A 14,668-nucleotide genomic window follows, 5' to 3' on the forward strand; every position below is an offset into this window, starting at 1 on the left:
AAAACAATAAAAAAGTTAAACTTTGTTGCCTTTTTGTCCATTCCCCTCCCCCACCCCATCCCCCAAGCTGGGGATTGCCAAGGGGACCATTTTGAAAAAAAGGAGATGGTTGGCTAAAAATAAACACGCAGAGCCCTCCCAAAGAACAGCAAAACTCCCAGCATTATTAAACGCCTTTTACATTTGTTTTTATTTCTCCACAGTCAAAGGGGAAGATAAATTATTTTGAGCTCAGGAAAAATCCATCTCCTGCTCCTAAGTATGGCAATCTCTGGCAGCCTGTGGGCCCAGGAGAGGAGAATGTCCTTCGGGAGTGAACCTGCACTTGGTCATGGCGCCATTGTATCCCCACTAGACTGTAGGTGGTTCTAGGAAAGGGTGGTGCCTTGATCTCTCAGAAGGGAGATAGAACCAGAAGTGATGGGCTAGACTTGGGCTGACCCAAAGACTCTGTACCCTGACTAGCTATTCTAACATGTGAATCCTGAAGCTGATGGTGGGGGCAGCCCTAGTGCCCCCCACTCCATTGACTTATAGCCTTGTAGCGGCTAAAGGGCTGCCTGAACGACAGGTCCAAGCTCTGGGTACTTCCTAGCCCCTGCCACCCCCACTTGGTAGATGGCAAACATCTGCAAGGGGGCAGTCAAATAGATAGTATAAAATACTGACTCCTGTTCCTTTATTTGAGTTAGGGGTGACTTGACTCACAAAAGCAATTATGTATGCTAATTAAAATTGTGCCTCAGAGCAGCTCAAAGGAAAGGAAAATCCCAAGTCAATGAGGTAAATTCACCTCTTCCCAAGTTTTATTAATGCTGGTTTGGAGTACATTCCTTTTGTTCTGAAGTGAGCTAAAAAAATTTGGGAAACTTTTAGCTGGTGGTGGGTATGATAAAAGTGGAAATAAAAGATAAAATAAAATAAAATAAAAGATAAAATTATTTTATTCTCATAATGGCCATTTCATTTCTGCACTGGCTGACTCTGGGGTTTGGCTAATGAATCACATGGAATGAGGTTTTACTGTGAATTCTGGAGTAGAGGAGTGAGTCCTCTTCTCCCACTGGGAGTAGGGAGGGGTAGGGGTGTGGCTCAGCTTTGGACATGGGCTGGTGGCTTCTCCTCTTGTTTCTCCCTTTACTCCCCAGGCAAGAGTTTTGTTTGTTCATGGCTTTTTGTTTGTTTGTTTTTAAAGTCTCTGTTTTCACCTGAAGGGAGAGTTGGATTAAGTAGGACTGAATTATTGACTAACGCAGATAGACTAGTGCCCCCTGCCACTGCCACTTAATTTTTCAGATTAAAAGTTTGGAAATGATTTATAGCATGTATACTGCTTAAAGTACTTTTCTAGGCTATTTAAGGGCAGGGGTGCTGTTATATTAGCAAACTCAATGTTTCCTATTCTGTTTTGCTTCACAATCACAGGGAGAGAATGCTTGCACTTTGACATTGCTGGTATTTCAAGCATTATTTTAACATTATCCCTAGGCAGCTCCCTTTAAAAAAAAAAAAAGACAACTTAATGGCTGTATTGTCACAAACATTGTCAGTCATTTCCCTTTTCCTTGGCACTGCATCTCACTGATTTGAGGTGAAAACAGGAAGGTGAAGAAAGCTTAACCCAGGTTAACGGATAAGCTTAGATGGTAACATCACCCACAGGCTGCGGTTCCAGAATAGGATATCGGAAGATGACCCCACCCCCACCCCACCCCGCCCAAGAACCTGTCGCCCTTGAAAAGGAGGCTGAAGGCCTATCCTCGGCCTATTTGTTCTGCAGCAGGTCTGGGAGGAAGGCTGTTACAATAGGCTAGAAAATAATACCCCCGTGATAACAGGATGGGTTGAATACCCGGAAATCTCAGCTCCCTCAGCCCAAGTGCCAAGTCCCGGCACTGACGTCTTTAGCATCTGTGAAGTGGCTTCTGGTGAAGAACACGGGGCAACTAACTGGCACAAGTGTGTAGGCAGGGACAGACGAAACCAAGAAAAACTGGAAGGAAAGAAGGGCAAAGAGAAATCTACTAGTGCAATTCAAGGAAGGGAGGGAGGTGCCCATGCAGGTTGGCAGAGCCACTGGGGACACCTAGGGCTACCTAACGTGAAATGGGCCAAGAAGGCCAGAGAGAGGCAAATTCATTTGGCCAATCTTCTGTTGTAAACCTTGAAAGCCGGCAGGAAATTATTTCTTCCTCCTCCCCATCCCAGCTTCGAAGGTTGAAAAAAATATGATTAAAATGCTAAGAGTGTTTTTCTGAGTTGTTCCACCGAGGGAGCCTCAGCCAAGCCAACTGCAAGCAATTGCAGCCTGGAATGAAAATTTCCCTTTAATGGCAGTGAGGCTGTTAGTAGGTCAACCAGCTGTATTTAGGGCCTGGCTGGTCACTTAAATACTCAAGGGAACTGTAGCAAAGGAGATAAAATACACCCAACTCATGGGAGTATGACTTTCTATCTTTAAGTGAACAGTCTGTTTTTTAAAAGTGCAAGTGAATTTGTGAATTAATTTGAGTATTAAGGAAAGACAACACTTCGGTGCTACATATTAAAAGAACCTTTTGTAGATGCATCACAAAACAATATGTAGAAGTCTCTGTAATTCTGGAAATTAATTTCACTAAGATAGTTTTTTAAAATTATCTATTCTTTCTTACCATAGGTCTTTAAATAGTTTTGACTTAGGAGTGACCAGAAGGGTCTACACCATTTCAGGTGGTTCAGGCAGTAGCAAACATTCTCCCCAGATGCTAAGCAAGTAGAAATCATTTTAATCAAGAAATATAGTACCTTAAAATTTAATTCTACATGATTAAACATCTAGCAGTTGGGAAAAAGGGCAAAGCTATATTCTTGGTAACTGTAATTGGCGGATAACCTGAGAGTTCCATTTTAAACTGTGCACAAGAACGTGAATACTTCATCACTCTAAATAAATCAGTCCCCATAGTATTAAGAAGAGTGGGGTCTGGAGTTAAATTCTTAATCCTATATCTAAAGAATTTAAGAATTTGGGGGAACATCACAATAAGAATTCATGGACATGTTTATGTTTTAAACACATCCAAAAATTAATGAAAAATGGTAGGAAATTAACTGAGAGTTTTTATAGGATCTACTTGGAGGTGAAGTCAGAACTGCAAGGTATTTGAGCCACCCTGCTCTGGTGCAGTGACATTCAGAAATTGAGACCAAACCCGGAAGATGGGAATCCATTTCCAATGTGAAGAAAGGGCCTGGTGGGGTTGCTGCTGTGCCCCACCTGGCTTAGCAGGACTTCAGAGCTGTTCTTCAAATACCCCAGAAGCAGTAATAGATCTTTGAGGGCACGTATCTCTTCTCTATGGGCTTCCTAGGTGGCGCAGTGGTAAAGAATCTGCCTGCCAATGCAGGAGATGCAGGAAATGTGGGTTTGATCCCTGAGTCAGGAAGATCCCCTGGAGTAGGAAATGGCAACCCACTCTAGTATTCTTTCCTGGAGAATCCCATGGGCAGAGGAGCCTGGTGGGCTACAGAGTTGCAGAGTCAGACACAACTGAGCATACACACACACATCTCTCTCTCCTCCCACCTTGTAATGCTGGGTGATGTTATGAAAAATCTGAACTTATGAAAAGCAGCTTTTCAGGCAGATTTTTTTAAAAAAAATCTTTAAAGAAGGTTTTTAATAAAAGGATTTAAAGAGTACTTACGGGTCTGGAGGTTGGACTGATAGCATCTCCATAAATGTCTGTCGAGACATGGGATCTGATCAGGCAACATTTAGCACTTGGTTGGTTATAGACAGACAGCCACCCCAAGTTACTGCCAGATTGTTTTCAGATCTTTAAAATGACCCCAATGGAGAGCTAAACTCATTGCATAAAGAGTGATTGAGGAAAGGTTTTTATTTTGAAATAAGTATAGATTCATGGAAAGTTGCAAAAATAATACAGAGAGATCCAATGTACCCTTCACCCAGCTTTTCCCAAAGGTAATGTCTTACACATCTTAGATGTAGATCAATATCAACACTAGGAGATTGACATTGGTACAATCTACAGGCCTTAGTCAGTTTTCAACAGTTTTTACATTCACTCATTTTATGTGTATTTATGTGTATAGATTTGTCCAATTTTATCACATATGTGTAAATAGTATCACAATCAAGATACAGAATGGTTCCATCAGCAAAAAGAAACTCTCTTATGCTACCCATTTATAGTCACATACCTCATCTTACTTTCCCTGGCAAACACTAATCTGTTCCCCATCTCTGCAAATGTATTATTTCAAGATTGTTATAATATATAGTAGTATATGATTATAATATATAATCACATATATTCATGATATATAATATTCATTATATAAACATATATAATATTAAATGATTATAATATAATCACATACTATATAACCTTTTGAGATTGTCTGTTTTCTTTTTTTAATTTAAATTTATTTATTTTAATTGGAGGCTAATTACTTTATAATATTGTATTGGTTTTGCCATACATCAACATGAATCCGCCACGAGTATACACATGTTCCCCATCCTGAACCCTCCTCCCACCTCCCTCCCCGTGTCATCCCTCTGGATCATCCCAGTGCACCAGCCCCAAGCATCTTGCACCCTGCATCAAACCTGGACTGGCGATTCATTTCTTATATGATATTATACATGTTTCAATGCCATTCTCCCAAATCATCCCACCCTCTCCCTCTCCCACAGAGTCCAAAAGACTGTTCGATACATCTGTGTCTCTTTTGCTGTCTCGCATACAGGGTCATCATTGCCATCTTCCTAAATTCCATATATATGTGTTAGTATACTGTATTGGTGTTTTTCTTTCTGGCTTACTTCACTCTGTATAATTGGCTCCAGTTTCATCCACCTCATTAGAACTGATACAAATGTATTCTTTTTAATGGCTGAGTAATACTCCATTGTGTATATGTACTACAGCTTTCTTATCCATTCATCTGCTGATGGACATCTAGGTTGCTTCCATGTCCACAGTGCTGCAATGAACATTGGGGTACACATGTCTCTTTCAATTCTGGTTTCCTCGGTGTGTATGCCCAGCAGTGGGATTGCTAGGTCATAAGGCAGTTCTATTTCCAGTTTTTTAAGGAATCTCCACACTGTTCTCCATAGTGGCTGTACTAGTTTGCATTCCCACCAACAGTGTAAGAGGGTTCCCTTTTCTCCACACCCTCTCCAGCATCTATTGCTTGTAGACTTTTGGATCACAGCCATTCTGACTGGCGTGAGGTGGTACCTCATTGTGGTTTTGATTTGCATATCTCTGAGAATGAGTGATGTTGAACATCTTTTCATGTGTTTGTTAGCCACTTGTATGTCTTCTTTGGAGAAATGTCTGTTTAGTTCTTTGGGCCATTTTTTGATTGGGTCATTTATTTTTCTAGTATTGAGTGTAGCCAAATTTTTTACTGCTGAACCACTGATCAATAGTTCATTCCTTTTCATTGGTGAGTAGTGTTCCATTATATGGATATACCACAATTTGTTTAACCATTAACCCATTTTAAGGACATTTGGATTGTTTCCAGTTTGGGACTATTACAGATAAAGCTGCTATGAATATTTGTGTATAGGTTTTTATGTGGATGTGAAATTTCATTTCTCTGTGATGAATGCCCAAAAGTGCAATTGCTGGATTGTGTGGTATATGTATGTTTAGTTTTATAAGAAACTACCAAAAAGAATATGAAACTACCAAATTGTTTTTCAGGATGGTTGATGCGAAGAGTTGACTCATTGGAAAAGACTCTGATGCTGGGAGGGATTGGGGGCAGGAGGAGAAGGGGACAACAGAGGATGAGATGGCTGGATGGCATCACTGACTCGATGGACGTGAGTCTGAGTGAACTCCGGGAGTTGGTGATGGACAGGGAGGCCTGGCGTGCTGCGATTCATGGGGTCGCAAAGAGTCGGACACGACTGAGCGACTGGACTGAACTGAACTGTACCATTTTACATTCCCATCAGCAATCTTCAAGAGGGAAATTTGTTGCAGCCTCATCAGTATTTGGTATTGTCTTGTCACTATGTTGCATTTTAACTGTTCTAATAGGTATGAAGTGGTATGTTGGGGAGGTTTTCATTTCCGTTTTCCTAGTGGCTAGTGATGTTGAACATCTTTTCATGTGCTTATTTGCCATCCATGTCTGCTCTTTGGAAAAATGTTGATTCAGATGTTTTGCCCACTTACTAACTGAATTGTTTTTTACCCTTGAATTTTGAGAGTCATTTGTATATTCTAGATAAAAGGCCTTTGTCAGATATGTGGTTCCAAATATTTTCTCTCAGACTGTTCAGTTCAGTTCAGTTCAGTCGCTCAGTCGTGTCCGACTCTTTGCGACCCCATGAATCGCAGCATGCCAGGCCTCCCTGTCCATCACCATCTCCCGGAGTTCACTCAGACTCACACTGTATCTTTTTTTAAAAAAATCTTCTTAACCAGAGAAAGAGCAGAAGTTAAAAATTTTTGATGAGATCCAATTTATCATTTTTTTCTTCTGTGGATTGTGCATTTGATGTAATGTCTAAGAACTCTTTGCCTAGCCCTGGGGCCCTGAGGATTTCCTCCTGTTTTCTTGTGTGAGTTTTATATATTTTTTATTTTGCCATTCCTTATAAATTTTAGGATAAGCTTATTTATATCAACATTTAATTCTGATTTATTTTGAGTTAATTTTTGTATAAAGTATGATGTTCAGGTCAAGGTTTTTTTGTTATTTTGTTTTGCCTATGGATATCTAACTGCTTTTGCACCATTTGTTGAAAAGACTGTCTTTCCTCCAATGAATTGCTTTTGCACTTTTGTCAAAATTTAGTTAGCCATACACATGGATGTTTGTGTCTGGGCTTTTTTTTTCCCTCTCTGAACTATCTGGCCCTCACCAGCATTACATGTGATTAATATAGTTAAATGTAGCTTAGTATTGAATAGAGTGATTATTCCCAGTTTGCTAGCTTGCTAAGTCACTTCAGTTGTGTCTGACTCTGCAACCCTATGGACTGGAGCCTGCCAGGCTCCTCTGTCCATGGGATTCTCCAGGCAAGGATACTGGAGTGGTTTGCCATGACCTCCTCCAGGGGATCTTCCTGACACAGGGATTGAACCCATGTCTCTTACATCTACCTGCATCGACAGGTGGGTTCTTTATTGTTAGCACCACCTGGGAAGCCCTATTCCTACTTTATTCTTCTCCAAAAAGATTTTAGCTATTCTGATTTCTTTGTCTTTCCATGTAAATTTTTGAATAAGCTTGTCTATATGTGTAAAAGTCATTGATAGAATTTGATAAGAATATTATTACACCTATAAATCAATTTCAGGAAAAATGACATCTTTACTTGAATCTTCCAATCCACAAACATAGTTATATCTCTCTGTTGATTTATATCTTGTTTGATTTCTTTTCTTGGTGTTTTGTAGTTTTTAGCATACAAGTCCTTTAGTTCTTTGGTTAGATTTATCCCTAAGTATTTAATTTGAGTGATTATAAATGAGTATTAAAATTTGCTCAAAAATGTTCATTTCTAGTATACATAAATATAATTGATTTTTTAATATTGAGTTTGTAACCTGCAAATTTGCTGAATTCATTTATTAGTTCAAGGAGTTTGTTTTGTTCATTCCTTGGAATTTTCTATGCACATAATCATATAATCACAAATAGGGGCAGTTTTATTCCTTTCCAAACATATGGTTTTTCTTTTTCTTGCCTTATTTAATTGGCTAGAACCTCTAGCATTATGTTGAATACACATGTTAAGTGCAGATCCCTTTGTGTTCTTCCCAATCTTAAGGGGAAAATATTCAATTTTTCCCTATAAGGAATGAGGTTAGATGTAGGTTTATATAGATTAAAAAAAAAATTAAGTTGAGGAAGTTCTCTATCTGTAGTTTGCTGAGAATTTTTATCATGAAAGGGTGTTAAATTTAGTCAATGTGTTAAATTTGTAAGTTTCTTGAGGTGGGTGCTCTGATTATTGGTTTGAGACCTTTCCTTTTATCTAATATAAGCATCTAATACTGTAAATTTCCCTCTCAGTACTGCTTTGGCCATGTGTCACAAATTTTGGTGTGTTGCATTTTCATTTAATATATTTTTCTTAACTTCCCATGGACTATTTAGAAATATATTCTTTAATTTCCAAACGTCTGGAGAATTTCCCCCTATATTTCTGCTATAGATTTCTAGTTTGATTGCATCAGGATTAGAGAATGCACTCTGTATTGTTATTTCAGTTCCTTTCAATTTGTACAGGTTTGTTTTATGAACCAGGATATGGTTTGTGTACAGAATGTTTCATATATGTTTAAAAAGAATTTCATATATAATTTCACATATGTTTAAGAAGAACAGTGTTTCTACTGTTATTACGTGGAATGGTGTATAAATGTCAATTCAAATGTTTGATTGATAGTATTGCTTTGTTCTTCTCTATCATTGTTGATTTTCTGTGCAGTATTTCTATCAATTGCTCAGAAAGAGGTATTGAAGTTCCTAACTGTAAATTTGGACATGTCTATTTCTCCTTTCTATTTCAGTTTTTGCTTCAAGGAATTTAAAGTTCTGTTGTTTGCTATACACATACACATTTGGGGTTGCTATCATCTTATTGGTGGGTTGAACATTTTACTAAACTCTATTTTATCTAATATTAATAAAGCTACTCTTTTCTTTTAATTAATATTTGTATGGTTATATTTTTCATCCTTTTACTTTCAATCTACTATATCATATTTGAAATGAATTATATATACATATATATTTTTTATATGAGCATATAGATGGATCATGTTTTTAAAACCATTCTGTTGGTCTTTTTGTATACCATATTTGTGGGGTTTGACCATTTATAGTTAATGTAATTATTGATAGTATAGGGCTTATATTTTCTAGATTCTTTTTCTTTATAGGTTATTATAAAATATTTAATTCCCTGTGCTATATAGTGCATCCTTGTTGGTTATTTTATATATAGTACTGTGTATAAATCAAATTCCTGATTTATCCCTCCCCCACCCCTTCTCTTTTCCCTTTGGTAACCATAAGTGTTTTCTATGTCTGTGGGTCTATTTGTATGTTTTTTTTTTTTAGATTCCACATATAAGTGATATCACATGATATTTGTCTTTCTTAGGCTTATTTCACTTAGTGTAAAAATCTTTAGGTTCATCCATGTTGCAAATGGCATTATTTCATCCTTTTTTATGGCTGAGTAATATTTCAGTGTGTGTGTGTGTGTATGTGTGTGTACACCACATCTTCTTTAGCCATTAATCTGTCAAGGGACTTTTATGTTGCTTCCATGTCTTGGCTATTGTAAATAATGCTGTATTGAACATTGGATCTTTTTAAATTACAGTTTTCTCTGGATATATGCCCAGGAGTAGGATTATAGGATTATAGGATAACTCTATTTTTAGTTTCTTAAGGAACCTCCATACTATTATTCATAGTGGCTGTACCAATTACATTCCCACCAACAAGATAAGAGAGTTCCCTTTGTTTCCATATCCTCTTCAGATTTTATTACTTGTACTTTTTGATGATGGCCATTTGACCATAGTGAGATGATACCTCATTGTAGTTTTGATTTGCATTTCGCTAATAATTAGTGATGTTGAGCATTTTTTCATGTGCCTGTTGGCCATTATATATCTTCTTTGGAGAAATGTCTATTTAGATCTGCTAATTTTTTTGATTGGGTTGTTTGATTTTTTGATATTGAGCTATATGAGCTGTCTGTATATTTTGGAAATTAATCCCTTGTCAGTCACATCATTTACAAATATTTTCTCCCATTCTGTTGGATGTCTTTTTGTTTTATTTACAGTTTGCTTTGCTGTGCAAAAGTGGCTTATTTAGATTACACTTATGTAACTAATCATAACTTGCTGTTCTCAACATTTTACTACCTCAAGTGAAGTGTAGAAATTTTATGTCCATTTATGTTCCACTATCCTGTGCCCTTTATAATTCTCTTGTAATATTTTCTCTGTATATTGAGAACCACATTATACAGTGTTATACTTTTTGCCTCAACTATCAAACATAATTTTTTAAACTCAAAAGAATAGTCTATTAAATTTACTTTTATTTTATCCTCTTCTTTCTTCATTCTGATGTTTCAAGTTCCTTCTTTTATCATTTCCTTTCTGCTGGAAGAACTTCCTATAGCAGTTCTGTTGGCAACAAAATCTAGTTTCCTTCATCTGAGAGTGTCTTTATTTCACGTTCATTTCTGAAGGATATCATGAAATATAGCAGTCCAAGTTGACAATTATGTTCTTTCAGCTCTTTAACAATGTGCCACTGACATTCATATCATCATTTCCATAAATAATGCATCATTTCTCTCTAGTTGTTTTCAAGATGTTTTTGTCTTTACTTTCCTGAAATTTTATTATGTGTATTTTGGTGTAGATTCCTTTGGGGTTTTGCTGGGGGTTCACCCAGTCTCTTGAATCTGTAGTTTTATGTCTTTTGCCAAATATGGGAAATTTTTAGCCATATTTATCAAGTGCTTTTTTAGCCTCAATCTCTTTTTCCCTCTCAGAAATGTCAAAAAATGAACAGTAGATATATTTAATACCACAGGTTTCTGATGCTCTGTTCATCTCTTCTCACTCTATTGACTCTCTTTTGTTCAGACTGGATAGTTTCTATAGCTATGTTTTCAGATTCACTAATTCTTTTCTGTCATCTCTATTCTACAACTGGGACCATCCAGTGAGCTTTTAAATTTTTTATTTATTTATCTTTGGCTATGTTGGGTCTTTGTTGCTGTTTGAGGGCTTTCTCTAGTTATGCCGAGTGGGAGCTACTCTAGTTTCAGTGTGTAGGCTTCTGATTGTGGTAGCTTCTGTTGCAGAACATAGGCAATAGCATGCACTGGCTTCAGTAGCTGCAGCATGCAGGCTCAGTAATTGCATGTCCTGGGCTCCAGAGCATGGGCTTAGTAGTTGTGGCTCCTGGACTGTTGCCTCATGGCATGTGGGATCTTCCTAGACCAGGGATTGAACCTGTGTCCCTTACATTATCAGCCAGATTCTTAACCATGGGGCCACCAGGGAAACCCTAAAATTTCAGTTATTGTATTTTACAGTTCTAAATTTTCCATTTTGTTCTTTTTTCATTTTTGTTTTATATTTCTTTGCCAGGAATTTTTGTTTTCAAGTTGTGCTTATTTGGAAGTACTTGTATGATGGTGGCTTCAAATCCTTCTTGGAAAATTTCAGTATCCACGTCATTTCAGTGTTGGCATCTGTCAGGTGTCTTTTCTCACTTAAGTCAAAATCTCCCTGGCTTTTGGTTTGACAGGTGGTTTTTATTGTATCCTGACCATTAGCTGTATATTTGAACATGTTATGAATCTCTGAATTTTATTTAAGTCTTCTATTTTAGCAGGCTTCCACTGACAGTGCACTGGTAGAAGGGGTGCATCACCTGGTTACTGCCAGGTGGGTGGGGTAGTCCAGAAGCCCTGGCTTCCCACCAGGCCTCTGCTGACAGGAATGTGTGCATGCACACACCTAGTCATGTCCAACTCTCTGCAACTCCATGACTGTAGCCTGCTAGGCTCCTTTGTCCATGGAATTCTCCAAGCAAGAATACTTGTCCTGCCCAACCTGGGGATTGAACCTGAGTCTCCCACATTGCAAACAGATTCTTTACCATCTGAGCCACTAGGGAAGCTCTCTACTGACAGGAGGGTTTGTTTGTGTTTTTTTTTTTCCTGAGGTGGTTGGGTTTTGTCTTTCTAGACTGACCCTCTTCCTCTCCTTTGGCTAGAGAAAACAGGCTTTTCATGGGGCCTTTATGGTCTATGGCCATTGATATTTCTGGTCTGCTGGATTCTTCAGCACCCTTTTTAGGATATAGAGAAGGCAAAAAGAAAACCCAGGCAACTCACGGCTGTGTTGTTCCACAATTCCCAACATCCTTAATCAGTCTACCTTCTTTTCCCTTTCTTTCAGAGTCTTTTATTTTATAAATCATGTTTGGAAAGAATTTTAGTTATACTTTGTGGGAGGAATAAGGAGAAATGCATCTATTCTATCTTACCTAGAACCATAGTCAACCCATCTGGAGACTGTTTTTTATTAAACTTAATTATACTGAAATTTGACATGCTGGGGCTTTCTTTATGTAAATAACCTGTACTAACAGAATGCTAAGGGTCATTAGGCCTCAAGGCATTTATGAAATCAGCTCTTTCCTAATGCTTAGTATTTTTTATTGTACATTTTTAATCATCTTGAAAGTGCTTCTTACCCAAACACTGCCATCAGTAGTTTTATTAAGTTTCATCACATTAGAAAATGACATCAATGGCATTACTTCATTCTTTTTAATGGTTGAGTGATATTGCATTTTATATATGTACCATATCTTCTTAATGCCATTTGCAACAACATGGATGGACCTAAGGATTGTCATCAAAATAAGACAGAGAAGGAGAAATATCATATGACACCCCTTGTATGTGGAGTCTAAAAAGAAATGATACAAGTGAACTTATCAAACAAAGAGACTCACAGACTTAGAGAATGAACTTATGGTTGCCAGGAGGAAGGATGGGGAGAAGGGATAGTTAGGGTTTTTGAGGTGGACATGTATGCACTGCTATATTTAAATGAATAACCAACAAGGACCTACTATATAACACATGAAACTTTGCTGAATGTTATGTGGCAACCCAGATGCATGGGGAGTTTGGGCAAGAATGGATACATGTATATGTATAGCTGAGTCCCTTTGCTGTTCACCTGAAACTATCACAACATTGTTAATCGGCTATATCCCAATACAATAAAAATTAAAAAGAATGTCAAATTTGGCACTTATCCAGGATCAGAGGAAGAATCACAGGAAAGCCAGAAAACTGGTGGCAGAACTAGCATGAACATAGTTCACCATTTGCTGCTCCCATAAAGTGATGCAGCACTGTGTTTTAGTGAAAGAAGGGGAAAAGCCCAGATCCCACAAAGGTAGGAAGCTGGACACACTGCTTACATACAGCCTCAGTTTTACAGAGCAGCTAATAGTGGTTGGAATGATTGATTTCACACATGAACTGGGACACAAGTGAAAGATGGATGGTTACATAAAGAAAGTGAGGTCGCTCAGTCATGTCCAACTCTTTGTGACCCCATGGACTGTAGCCTACCAGGCTCCTCTGTGGAATTTTCCAGGCAAGAGTACTGGAGAGGGTTGCCATTTCCTTCTCCAGGGCACCTTTCTGACCCAGGGATCGAACCGGGCTCTCCCACATTGCAGGCAGACACTTTACCTTCTAAGCCGCCAGGGACCCTGGATGGTTACATGGTTGGTGCCTAAAGATACAGCTTCAGTCCCAGCCCTTAGCCCACTCTACCCAGCAGGTCTCAGAAAGTTCTCCTCAATAAGCACTCCACAGCAGCAGCTGCAAAAAGCACAGTCACACTAGAAGAGGAGCCCCCATCTTTTTCCTGTCTATCCTCCCTAAACGCCTCTTGGGTCACAAGCAGAAGTTACAAATACTGATTCTGTATGGATTTACAGCATTGGATAATGCAGCTTAGGTAAGGAAGATTACAGGTTTCATATTTAAGAGGCCTTATATTGTCAAAGTTCAACAGGCTTTCCATCTATGGATTTCTGTGTTCTGAAGTTCAAACATCCTTTGTTTCTTTCCTTCCAGGTCAGTCACCATAAACCGGGACACTCAGCATGTTGTCCCAGCGTTGGAAGAAGCCACGCTGTGGGGGCAATCTATCACACTGTCAGAGACTGGGGCTTGACTTGGTACCAACTGCTGTGCAGTTGGAACAGGAATATCATGAGCTGTTAAATAATGACTGACACATTGGTTGAAACGAAGTTTCCAGTAAGGAAGTGACAGTGCAATGCAGATAATTACGGCAATAAAATAGGAAGAGCTTTAGTTCCCAGCCTGACCCTGCCTCTGTTGGAGTCAATTCAACAAGGCGTTCTCAGAACAAAGAAGAGACGTGATTTGGTACCATTTCCCATCAGCAGGTGCCTGGACAAAACATCAGTGTGAAGATGGGCCAAGTGCAGTCCTGTGTATCTTGATTAAATTACTTAATATTAAATAAAAGATCTGGGCGGTATATTTTAAAATCTGACTCATCCAGCTCTTCTTCAAATAACTCCCCTGGCCCCCACCCCTAAATGGATTTTTTAAAAGTAATTTCCTTGGTAGGGAGAACCCTAATGAACTGAAAGAAATGTTTGCTTTTAAATTGTTCTATCTGATGTTTTTGTAATTATACTATTAAATGATTATGGAGTCACTGTTAATGACAAGATTTATTTTTGCTTTATTTTGCTAGGGAGCAGATTTTATGATGTAGTTCAATTGCATGATTTAGGGAGCAGTTAGTCTACATATAGAGGAATACAAGGACTATGAGAGAAACTATAGGAAGCTCAAGAATCTTAGCAATTCACCAACACTCAAAGCCTGTTAAAGATGTTTGCAGGCTGGGAGAAGTCACAGGTTCCAAGTGTTTATTTTAACTCAAAGGCACATTTTTAAAGTCTAAAAGTGTTGCTGTGATGTTTTAGATCCAATCTTTAAAAATTTTTCAAGCATCTAAATTAGCGGTCAGGAAAAGGCTTTTCTGAGAAGACTCTGATAGTA

The 14,668-nt window shown here is 38.3% G+C and overlaps 1 protein-coding gene across 2 annotated transcripts in view; it reads left to right on the forward strand.

Moving 5' to 3' along the window:
• CHST7 (carbohydrate sulfotransferase 7) overlaps window positions 1-14,668 on the forward strand; it is a 76,459-nt gene that overhangs the window by 12,389 nt on the left and 49,402 nt on the right. Inside the window, exon 2 of one of the 2 annotated variants that reach the window (XM_040265779.1) lies at window positions 13,703-14,325. The exons of the other annotated variant lie outside the window; for it this stretch is intronic. The gene's annotated coding sequence lies outside the window, so the exon portion shown is untranslated. Of the gene's footprint in view, window positions 1-13,702; window positions 14,326-14,668 lie in introns of those variants that run through there. 2 annotated transcript variants of the gene reach the window in all.

This window comes from Oryx dammah, unplaced genomic scaffold, assembly GCF_014754425.2.
Source record: "Oryx dammah isolate SB20612 unplaced genomic scaffold, SCBI_Odam_1.1 HiC_scaffold_23, whole genome shotgun sequence".
Classification (NCBI taxonomy): domain Eukaryota; kingdom Metazoa; phylum Chordata; class Mammalia; order Artiodactyla; family Bovidae; genus Oryx; species Oryx dammah.